Consider the following 9,220-nt stretch of genomic DNA (forward strand, 5'->3'; position numbering starts at 1 on the left):
TGTTAATATTGCAAGGTGAGGCTAATATTATTTGATTAGAAAGTATTCGAAGATTTACACGGCGATGGTCACATAGTTTATACAGGGATGACTTTTCAAAACCTGATTATTACACATTAATTTCTCAATAATACTGATAAATAAGTAACTAAATAACATTAATTACAAAGTGATAGCGTCTGATATTATTCATGGAGACATAGCTAATAACTGCTATTGAGGACTTGTTGACCTTTTCCCCGAGTGCACTATCTTTCTGATCTGATACATTACGCTCCACATATATGACATATCTAAAGTCGTATCTTGGTTATCTTTAACAGATTGACGTATGATCTGCCATTGAATTTTATCTAATTGTTCATTTAATTGTCATGCCCATCATCTTTTCATTTGTCACTATCTAATTACTCATGTGCGTAAGACAAACAGTCTCCATTTTTATGGAACTTAATTGTTATGTCCCAAACATAATTGATTTTCTTTTTCTTCACCACTTGATACTGTATCCCTAATTTTTCTCCTAATCAGATTTTCTGGCGGAAGGGAACAAAGAATTTTTTGCTTTAATACCTCTGATACAAATCATTCCTTCACATCTTTTATGAAATACGCGTCTTTGTGTGATTTATCCTTGATGTCAGTTCAATTTTTTGAAGCGTCTATAAAAATACTTTAGCTTTCTTTTTTATTTTATTTTTCTTTTAAGACCTTGTTAATTGGGTAGAAATCTCTATAGAATCTTCTTTTTCGTCTTTTTCTCCTTTTTCAAAGGCATTTTTTCATTTCTCAAGACTCTTGATTTGTAATCGATCGTCTTTAAGAATTGTTATAAGTACCTTTCACCACTGATCATATTTCTCATCAGACTTGTCTTCAATAAAATTATCTTTTATCATGTCTTTCAAAAAAAAAAAAAGGAACTCTTCTCTTTGACTTTTGTCCTCCTTTTTTTTTCCATGACCAAGTTTGTGGTTAATGCTTTATTTTTTCTCCGACTTCTGCCTCATTTTTCTCTTTGCCTCTTTTATTGTCTTTCTGACTGTTAGGTTGTCGATGAAGGAAGGAATAAGTTGAGGCTGAGGGAAAGAATGTGAATTTCAATACATAAATTTATATTTTATAAAAAAAAAAAAAATTGTTCTTTTCGATTTTACAACAAAAAATGACTTATGATCAACGTGAAGAGATTGTTCATACAATATGAAAGAATTATATTAAATAATAACTAATTATTACGATTGTTGGCTGACAGATTTTTATAAAATTCCGTGTATTGAAAGGTCTGTAATTAGAAATTTTTATTTTTAAAAGAAACATGGAGATATGATATTTATCAATGCGGCGCCTAAGGATATTTTTCGATGATTTTATTTATAAATTATGATTTGCTCATTTAGTAAGATTATATATGAATTGATTTCTTTATATAGTTTTCACACTTATAGGGTTTTCATATTTATGAGAAAAATACAACTTGAAAATTTTAAATTCTATGTCCAAATAAACTTCAACTTCAAACCAATTTAAAATATTTGATTTCAAATTATGATTCTATATTGCATGTCCAAACATTCCCTTATTCTTTAAAATGAATATAGGTCAACCCTAAAGAGGAAGACATTGATCTAGGACAAAATAGAGAACTTCATAGTACTATAAAAATAATAATTATACCTTAATATTAAGTAAATTGAGATTCCCTATATAAATCATCACTAATCATATTTTTTATTTGAATTTATTTTAATTTAATTTTAAAAAAAAAATATTAGAAAAACTATCAATAAAGAAGAATAAAAGATTCTTCACAATAATTAACTCTAAGAAATTAAAATTGAGCTTAAATTAATTTTAATGATGAACAAATAATTATAAAAGAACTAGATCTCTCGAAGACAATTCTAATACTACCAACTCGTTGTAGAAGTGCAGATATCGAAAATTAGGTTATAGCTAGAAGTCCGTTTGATCAGAAGTTGTTGGATTCCTTGAAGAATTTAGTTCATGAGCTATACACGTTGCATTAGTAAGTTCAAAATAACAAAGGACACTTGCACAAAAGAAAAAAAAATATGTGAAAAAGGAGAAATGTGAGGAGTAAACGCATAAGGAAATCAATTTCTGGTGGGATTGAATTCCTTAATCGAATACTTTTGATTTGGAAGAATTTCATCTCTCACTCCTACATAATAACATGAAGCACCATAATGTTGTTTCGTATGAGAGCTTACACTATATTTCACACAAAACCTGAGTTTACCCTTGATAAATAACGACTATATATTGTAAAGAAGGTGTTATGAGGGATTCAAGCTACTCAATGAAAGAACTTGATCTGAAAGACTAAGCTGCTTTAATTCTTGAGTTAATTATGCTTGAATTTGTTTAATTGAAACCTTTGCTTTTGAGAAGTATCACTGAAGATGATCAATTTTGAAGTTTGTTTAACTTTTTAGACTAGGGTTATAGTTTTGAAAAGGGAAGCTATAATTGAGTTAGTTGTAGAGGTTAAAGAACTGGAGTTTATAGTCCCTTTGGTTATTAAGTTGTAATCTAAAACTAGTACTCTTTAACGTTGGTGAAGTTTTTGAAACAAATCCTAGAAAGATTGATCGTAGTTTTAACTTCATTGAGTACAAAAATTTTGTTGGGTTGTGGCTCATGTTCCGGTCAATGGCTCATGGCCTAATCCTATTCTCTTCTGATTTCCAATCCTATTTGAAATAGGATTCAGATTTCTATCCCTATTTAGAGTTCATTTTGCTTTAGGAGAAAACACCACTCATCATCTATAAATAGGATAATTTGAGAGAGAATTATTCATGCTCATTGATATTTGCCTTTGAGAGATATTAACACATAAAAGAGAATTTTGAGAGAGCTTTCACCAAACAGAGAAGAGAGAAAAGAGTTCTTTTTTGCTGCAATTTTTGCTCCCCGATTAGCCATCTACAGATCACGTTTTTCAGTACGTACATCACTGGATCGTGCTGAATTTTTAACTAATATTTTCTAACATCGCTACAAAAAAGGGGTCAAATTGCGGGGTTAATTTTATGAATTGCGGGGGTTTTAAACCCCGCAAAATGTAATTTTGACGATTTCCAAAACCCCCACAATTTGAGCTGTCACAAACAATTTGCAGCAATTTTTTTTCGACCCCCATAATTAATTTGCGGCGATTACGATCCCAGTAATTAATTTGCGGCGATTATTGATCCCCGTTATTCTAAATTTATTTTTTTATAATAAATTTTTAATTAGAACTTGCGGGGTTAAAACCTCCGCAATTGTTTTTTAAAAAAAAACATTTAGTAGGGCCTATCAATTTTCAATAACTAATTATAGATTCTAATTTTAGCTCAAATTTAATTATTCTAGGCATAACCTATAATCCAATATGTGCTCAATTATATATCATTAATATAAAGAGTAATTAAACATTGTAATTGACAAGTATAACAAAAATACATTGAACATTAAACTTCAAAATTAAATTTTCAACATTAGCATCTTCAAACTCCAAATTTTCAACATTAACTAGTATCTTCAAACTCCAAAATCAAATATTCACTCCAACCACACAATTACATCGTCATAATTGAATATCCAAGACAAATGCAACAAAATCAAACAATGTCATTAGGATCATAATCACAACATGATCTCCTTGCATCCATGGGTGAAATGGGTCCACCAGCCGCATCACTTAGCTACATAAAAATGCAAAGTATAAAAATTAATCGATAAACTTTCAGTCCTTATTATTAAGGACAAGTTATAGTGAACATCATGCTTTAACATCAAAGCATATCATGTGTTACATTCCCCTACGGCATCCATTTACCAAGAAGCAAGAATTTGGAGCCGAGATGGTAAGTAATCAAATGCAAAAATAAAGTTAGTACTTACGATATCGAGTGTATGAGATACCATTTAGTGGTAGATGTAAACAACAACTAAAGCTGAGTCCCAAACTAGTTTTGGTCAGCTATATGAATCCCCACATGTTAGTTGTACTACTGTATATATCCCTAACTTCCATCCCTCATTTCTCCTTCTACCATGTACTGCTGTATACATCCCTACCTACCATCCCTCATTTCTCCTTCTATTATGCTTCTCTCCTCTGCACTTGTGACTCTACAGCGAACCTCTAGCCTTTAAGTATTAGGATACACAATTATAGAGGATCTATTATGCTTCTCTCCTCTGCACTTGTGACTCTACAGCGAACCTCTAGCCTTTAAGTATTAGGATACACAATTATAGAGGATTCATATAGCAGATCTCAACTAGGAAAAGTATAGTTGATCCATTTCAGTAAATAAAGTATAGTTGAATGATTAATTTGTGTATCCTAATTCCTCAAGTTAGCAATATCACAAAAAAGGGCAACCCAATGCACTAAGCTCCGCTATGCGCAGGGTCCGAGGAAGGGATCTGAAATCCTTGTCTCATAGTTCATTCTAGTTTTCACTGACCATTCTAATTTATTGATACGTGCTTCTGTATTATCTCCCTTTACTTTTCCCTTTTCCTTTAACTTGATTGACAACAAAAGGCAATGATATCAAGCTCTCAAAATTGTTCAACACTGCTCAAGCAGTAACTACCAACTAATTTGCTTCTAAATAAGAATAAAGGACGATGTTTCACTATACTGAATGTAGCAAAGAAACTAACCTTGCAAATAAAATAGATAAAGAATTTGGAAATTCTCCTGTGGTTATGATGAGGAATAGCAAAAATGGCAAAGATAAGAAACTGTTGTAAAACATGATCGCATTCGACGAAAGCCCATCGTCTGCTCCTGACTTCTCAACCAACACAAGGTACATGGTCTGAAAATGAAACAAGGGCATGTAACTAAGACGTATTTATAATTTAATCTCAACAAGTAAAAAGATACTTGCAATAAAAGCGTTAGATGATAAAAACAAGGCAGGACCTGGAAGAAAACAGAAATAAAGGCCAAACTGTATCCAAAGAGATCAAATGAAAAATCTCCAAGAGCTGCGATAAGAACTCCGGCAGCAGTAAGTAGTACGGAAAGTGTTACCTGAAATAAGATAGAAAATCCAATTAGTAGGTTCACTGTACCAACCTTACTCATTCTTTTTATCATTGACACGGTAGAGGTAGTGACACTTTGTACATGGTTAGGCTAGAACCCAATGGGTGATAAATTGTTAGGCCATAGTAGATGGATATAGCTTTCACATTAATCAAAGATATATCAATTTGGCATCTGTAGGGAAAAATATATATTAACAAACAAAAAATCAAGTTTTGTGCCTTATTAGTGTCAAATTTTACTTGAATTTCAAGCCAAACCCACCTACACTTTAACAAAGCAGGAAAGAATGCCCTCCTTTTCCAACTTTTCCTATGTCAGCTACTATTTTATCAGAGATGAAGTATCCTGTATCTTAACTCTTAAGAGGGGGTAGAAGAAGTGCCAGCCAACCAGTTTGGTGGTGAACACACTAAATTGTTACCTCGTGAATACATTAGACTCAGTCAAGGTTAATGATAGTGGCTTAAGCATCGAGTAAGGGTCAAACGGTGACCATTATGTTAGCTAAAGGGGACCGATAGTCCTAGGCTTTTCCAAAATTAATACTTCTCCAAAACTAATCTTCTAACTGTATTTTGCTATTTGCATTATCTTAATGTAAACTGTTAGCGCTGATAGATTAGTCAATAGTAGGTCTAAAGTCAATATAACTACTGGACTAGTCCCACTAGTAAGAAAATCTAACTTAACTTGAAATCCCCATCTCTTTCGTTACGAGCTTGACTTTTTAGCCAGTTACCTAACATCAAGCAATTTGGGCGATATCATTTACACAGAAGACTTAAGGAAAAATGTTGCTTATATTTGATTTTCACTTCTTCAAAATTCACCAAAGAAACAAATTGACTAACTATTCATATAAAGCTTCCACTCACATTCCTCGCATGAAGAAAATAAACCAAAAGACGTTAAATAAAAGATTTAAACAACCCTGTCGAGCCCTAACTATGTCACAGCAACCCAAATATGATTACGAGTTCAACCAGGAGTCTAATGTTAAGACCATAGTCTGTCACAAGACTAGATTCTTGGCCCGCAACAGCTGTAGCTTTCATAAAGACATCAATTTCAGGATCGGGTTTGATTCCTGCATCCTTTTCCCACCTTGACAATTCAGTAAGGAGATCATACCTTGTTCCAACTCCTAAACAACGTCCTGCAAAATCTAACGTCTCTCTGACAGTTAAGGAGGAAGGGGAGTTTGGGGGTGGGAGCAGGGTTGTGACGAAGAGAGTTAACTTTATTTAAAAGGTAAACTAATGTGTTAAAAAGGAAGGCAATTATCAATTCTTAATCTTCTTACGTGTCAAGGAAAAGATTAGCCAAGGAGATGTGCTCTTGTTTCATTGCAACATCTGTGAAGATAATTTGATCTGGTAGCAGGCCTTGTGTAGCAGCATCTGTATAAGCAAGCTGAATTAGCTAGAATTCATATAAACCAACAAGTCACACGAGAATATCAGAGAAATGCACTGAGTGGAAGAAAACACTTATATGCGCAAAGCCTCTTCTCTGCTGCAGCTGGAAATCTGACAAGCCAAAGAGCACTATTTGGTACACGCTTAAGGATATTGCACCTGCAACATACCAATTCAACAAGTTTTATAGCAAGTGCTTGTGCAGTTGACCAATTTAAATCAGTCCTAGTAACTACCATGTCATAAAAATCTCAGGATCCATCTTGCCAAGCTGATTAAAACATGCAAATAAGAATTTATCCTCAGGCAGTCCATAATCAGAACGCTTCGGCTGACAGTATGCATAAAGCACATCACAGTTTTTCTATAAAGAACAGCAAGAGACTCATCAGCAACAAACAATATCTAGAATACTTAATCTACTCTTCCATTAGTCTGGGAAAAGAAACCATTAGATTATTATGTGGATACTTGAGCCTAAATCCAAATTCAAAAGCCGAAGATCTATCAATACTGTTATACAAATACAGTATGTTGCGATGACCCCAAAAAGTGTATGGCGTTAGGTTCCTGTATGCTAACATGTGAAACTCAAAGACTGTTTTCAACTATGTTGCTCGGACTCTAAAAAATGTCACTACATCTATATCTGTTTCTCAAAAACCATTAATCTTTTGACGATTCCGACACACCCCCAACAACATGTTTGAGAATCCGAATAACATAAGCTTCTGGGCACAAAAATCACCTTGATTGATTCACAAAGTAAATAACAATGTCGAATACAGCAGTACAAGTAGATACCAACAATTTTTTCTATGGATAGCACTCCAAATTAATTTCTTGAAGCCATTCCTCAGCTACCAAAGGTTCATTGTAGGCAAATCTAATCATTTGTTCAACAACAAGGTACCAAGAGGGTAGTGTGTACGAGACCTTACCCCTCAACAAGACACCAAGAGAGTAGCGTGCACGAGACCTTCCCAACATAAATGAAAGAAGAGTTGCCAAATTTTGCATACTGGTCTTGAGGTACTACACCAGTGAAGTTGTTGAATGAGATATTCAAGAAATCAAGACTAGAAAGAGGAGGAAAATCATTGGGAAATTTACCATTCATATGGTTGACAGAAACATCTAAATGCTTAAGTGATTTGATGTGTGAAATTGGTTCTGGATTACCATAAATGTTACAACTAGAAATGCTCAAATTTTCAAGCTTAGTTTGGTTGGTAAATCAAAAACGCAAAATCTTGAGATTATTATGTGAAAGGTCAAGAGAAGTAAGATTTGGAAAACCATAAAAAACAGAACCTAAGTTGGTAAACCTATTGAGGAAATGAAACGTTTTCTCGCTTATGAGATACAAGTAATTTTCTTTAACTACTACTTCAACTCTTACTCCATATCGCTCGCTCCAACCAGTGCTTAGATTATATTATCAACTATTAATACTCAATAACATCATCAAAATATAATCCAATTAGCTAAGGCTATTATCAATCTTTAGTTAATACCAAACACACCTAACCGGAGAAGTACCTTTAGTCCTCATTACAACTATCTTTGTTCCATTCAACATATCTTGCTCCTATTAATACAAATTACTTTCACTCATTCATTTTCAATATTATGGCTAACACCATTGATACTCTACCATAGTCTCGATTCACAAACTCTACATCAAAATGTATTCTGCAAATAAGGCCCTAGGAAAGCAATTTGTGATAAAGGACCAGAAAGGACTCGTCTTTAAACCACAAAAAGAGAGAAACCAGAGGGTAGTAGTGCAACTTAGCTAGCCGACCAGAGTAGCAATGACTGACTGGAACAGCAATGGTCGACCAGAGTAGCAATGGTCGGCCGGAGTGCCAATCGCTTATATTGTTAGTGTATACAAGCTGAATCCAAAATAACAGGTCATGAACACACTAAAAATCAAAACAAAATGGATGTACTTGAGATCTTCCAGCAAATGCACTCCCGCTGGAATGAACAAGATTTTGGAAAAAGCTGTCAATCGATTTGGGGGTTTTAGGGAAAATGGGAGAGAAAATATTTTGGGGGAAATTATTGGCCAATTAAAAAAAAAGGGAAATTATTTTTTATGGCATTACTTACAGCTCTTTTTTTCCATGGACACGGGGTAAAACCCTTGCAAATTTATAAATTTTAGCAATCGATTTATAAATTTTAACAATAGACTTTTAACTTCCGCATTTCATATAATTTTGTGGAGGTTAAAATAACCCCCATAATTAGATCCATTTTGTGTAGTGCATCTTGATTTTTTTTAAACAGCGAAGATGGTATTTGAAGTTTGTAGCACCCGATTTTGAGTTTCAAACAACAACTTTATTTTGGATGATTTCTTTTGATTTACTTTTGTTGGTATAACTATTGCTTTTCCATATTTTACACTTGTTATGTAGACATTTTGAAGAATATTTGCAACCTTCTTATTGTTATAGTGGAGCCATTTGGATCTCTATGATCCTGTAGTTGTTACCTTCGCTTTGAAGAAATTTTTCACATTATATTTGGCGCTTTTTACTTTCTTTGCTTTCGTATTACCTCTTTCTAACATAACAAGTGGTAGTAGAGCTAGATAATTTATTAAGAATTTTTAGATAGAGACAAATATGAGTAAGATAGTATGTTTAAATGAGAGCAATTACAACATATGAAAGAACAAGAGAAAGATATTTCATTTGTGAAG

General features: G+C 33.3%; 1 long non-coding RNA gene across 12 annotated transcripts; it reads right to left on the reverse strand.

Annotated features, from left to right (window-relative positions):
• Positions 1 to 3,517: 3,517 nt before the first annotated feature.
• Positions 3,518 to 8,633, reverse strand: LOC107848035. Of its 12 annotated transcripts, none has more exons than XR_007047330.1 (7): positions 8,309 to 8,596; positions 7,443 to 7,536; positions 6,738 to 6,865; positions 6,387 to 6,660; positions 4,955 to 5,065; positions 4,690 to 4,847; positions 3,518 to 3,716 (listed from the first exon to the last, which is right to left on the reverse strand). It is a non-coding gene; the product is annotated as an uncharacterized LOC107848035 (long non-coding RNA). The 12 variants fall into 12 exon arrangements; XR_007047333.1 differs by having other exon boundaries at positions 6,387 to 6,483; positions 6,574 to 6,660; positions 7,443 to 8,596; XR_007047327.1 differs by having other exon boundaries at positions 8,044 to 8,591.
• Positions 8,634 to 9,220: the final 587 nt, after the last annotated feature.

Source organism: Capsicum annuum, chromosome 11 (genome assembly GCF_002878395.1).
Source record: "Capsicum annuum cultivar UCD-10X-F1 chromosome 11, UCD10Xv1.1, whole genome shotgun sequence".
Taxonomy (NCBI): Eukaryota; Viridiplantae; Streptophyta; class Magnoliopsida; order Solanales; family Solanaceae; genus Capsicum; species Capsicum annuum.